This window comes from Hyperolius riggenbachi, chromosome 4, assembly GCF_040937935.1.
Source record: "Hyperolius riggenbachi isolate aHypRig1 chromosome 4, aHypRig1.pri, whole genome shotgun sequence".
Classification (NCBI taxonomy): Eukaryota; Metazoa; Chordata; class Amphibia; order Anura; family Hyperoliidae; genus Hyperolius; species Hyperolius riggenbachi.
Window position 1 is genome coordinate 8,558,284 of NC_090649.1, and position 2,500 is coordinate 8,560,783.

General features: G+C 47.0%; 3 non-coding genes across 3 annotated transcripts; 1 reads left to right on the top strand and 2 right to left on the bottom strand.

Annotated features, from left to right (window-relative positions):
- Nucleotides 1–134: 134 nt before the first annotated feature.
- TRNAG-UCC (transfer RNA glycine (anticodon UCC)) lies at nt 135–206 on the top strand. Its single transcript has one exon. It is a non-coding gene; the product is annotated as a tRNA-Gly (tRNA).
- A 497-nt stretch (nt 207–703) lies between these two features.
- TRNAN-GUU (transfer RNA asparagine (anticodon GUU)) lies at nt 704–777 on the bottom strand. Its single transcript has one exon. It is a non-coding gene; the product is annotated as a tRNA-Asn (tRNA).
- Nucleotides 778–2,325: 1,548 nt separating this feature from the next.
- On the bottom strand, nt 2,326–2,399 carry TRNAN-GUU (transfer RNA asparagine (anticodon GUU)). Its single transcript has one exon. It is a non-coding gene; the product is annotated as a tRNA-Asn (tRNA).
- Between the last annotated feature and the right edge of the window lie 101 nt (nt 2,400–2,500).

Consider the following 2,500-nt stretch of genomic DNA (forward strand, 5'->3'; position numbering starts at 1 on the left):
GTCTTGAATTGAAGTCTGTAAGCAGTATCACCATGTGTCCCACTGCTTACATCTAGCAAAGTAGGCAAATAAGCAAGCTCATTTTTCTCTTGGGTATATTGCAATGGTACATGCTAGGCGAGTTTCAGCATGTAGCGTTGGTGGTATAGTGGTGAGCATAGCTGCCTTCCAAGCAGTTGACCTGGGTTCGATTCCCGGCCAACGCATGTGAGCTTGCTTTTGGCACCCTACAATTCCATGGAAGACAAGACCAAGACAAGATCTCTGAACAGTTAGGACATCCTGCACCTGCTCAGTCTCTGGAGAGGTTCCATTCCGGTGCAGCAGACTCTACGCCAGCTTAAAGTTCTTTCTAAATGGTCAACACTTAATGCAGACACTCTATAATGTTCTAAACAAATAGCTAGCAAGGCACTAAAGCGAGCCTGTCCTTGGGTGGGCTTGAACTGCCTTTCTTTGGCTTGACAGCCGTCGCCAGGCTTTGGGTTCGATCCCCGGCTAATACTTTACTGCTGCTTCTGGGGTACAGAAAACTTCATTTGGTCACAGACACTGCCAGGGATGTCTGTTGTATCACTAAGACATGAACTTGATGCTGCTCACCCTTTTCATGAACGTGAATGAGATTCCAACGTGTCTCAAATGAATCTACATGGCTATCTGGGGTTCTCTTCGGACAACTGTTGAACACAAAAGGAAAGGCCGTCCCTGGGTGGGCTTGAACCACCAACCTTTCGGTTAACAGCCGAACGCGCTAACCGATTGCGCCACAGAGACTGTGCCTGCAGTTGTTGCTAAATGATTTTATGGGGATGTATGTGTGTCTTGTGGAGTGAGGAAGTAAGTCTGCTCCAAGAAGTTTAACGCCACTTTTTCCCACAATGAAGCATTCACTGTATGGCAGCAGAGTGGCGCAGCGGAAGCGTGCTGGGCCCATAACCCAGAGGTCGATGGATCGAAACCATCCTCTGCTAGGTGTACGTTGGTTTTTATACCTTGCTTACCATATGGGCCAATTGTCGGCCATAGCCCCTTAAGAGAAAGTGTCATTAGGGCCTTGCTGTAACATATATAGTAGTGTAACTATTTCAACTAATGTACCCTTCTTAAACTTGAAGGTTGAATACAAACAGAAGCAGAGTGGTACAGCGGAAGCGTGCTGGGCCCATAACCCAGAGGTCGATGGATCGAAACCATCCTCTGCTAGGCATGAATTCATTTTTGCACCTTGCTTTATCGCATGGGCAAAACGGTTTCCATTGCCCTGTAAGAGAAAGTGTAATAAGGGCCCTGCTGTAACGTACATATTAGGGTAGCTAAGACTACTCCTGGGCCGTTCTTGCAGTTGAAGAGATGGGTGAACTGTGACACCGCACTTAAAAAAAAAAAAAAAAAACAGCAAACAGAGAAGCTTCCCCATATTGGAGCATTGGATTTGGTCAAGTCTTAAGCCAATGTGTTGTAGGGCACAAGTAAGCTTTGGGTTAGCAGGAATGGTTGCATGGCCACCTAGCTTTTCATCCTTCCCACCCTTGCCCTGGAATCTTCCAGACTTCAAATTGCTGTCCTTTGCTGTGTGTGTTGCACCAGCATCATCCAGGGGGGCACATGATCTTTCTGAAGTCTTGAATTGAAGTCTGTGAGCAGTATCACCATGTGTCCCACTGCTTACATCTAGCAAAGTAGGCAAATAAGCAAGCTCATTTTTCTCTTGGGTATATTGCAATGGTACATGCTAGGCGAGTTTCAGCATGTAGCGTTGGTGGTATAGTGGTGAGCATAGCTGCCTTCCAAGTAGTTGACCCGGGTTCGATTCCTGGCCAACGCATGTGAGCTTGCTTTTGGCACCCTACAATTCCATGGAAGACAAGACCAAGACAAGATCTCTGAACAGTTAGGACATCCTGCACCTGCTCAGTCTCTGGAGAGGTTCCATTCCGGTGCAGCAGACTCTACGCCAGCTTAAAGTTCTTTCTAAATGGTCAACACTTAATGCAGACACTCTATAATGTTCTAAACAAATAGCTAGCAAGGCACTAAAGCGAGCCTGTCCTTGGGTGGGCTTGAACTGCCTTTCTTTGGCTTGACAGCCGTCGCCAGGCTTTGGGTTCGATCCCCGGCTAATACTTTACTGCTGCTTCTGGGGTACAGAAAACTTCATTTGGTCACAGACACTGCCAGGGATGTCTGTTGTATCACTAAGACATGAACTTGATGCTGCTCACCCTTTTCATGAACGTGAATGAGATTCCAACGTGTCTCAAATGAATCTACATGGCTATCTGGGGTTCTCTTCGGACAACTGTTGAACACAAAAGGAAAGGCCGTCCCTGGGTGGGCTTGAACCACCAACCTTTCGGTTAACAGCCGAACGCGCTAACCGATTGCACCACAGAGACTGTGCCTGCAGTTGTTGCTAAATGATTTTATGGGGATGTATGTGTGTCTTGTGGAGTGAGGAAGTAAGTCTGCTCCAAGAAGTTTAACGCCACTTTTTCCC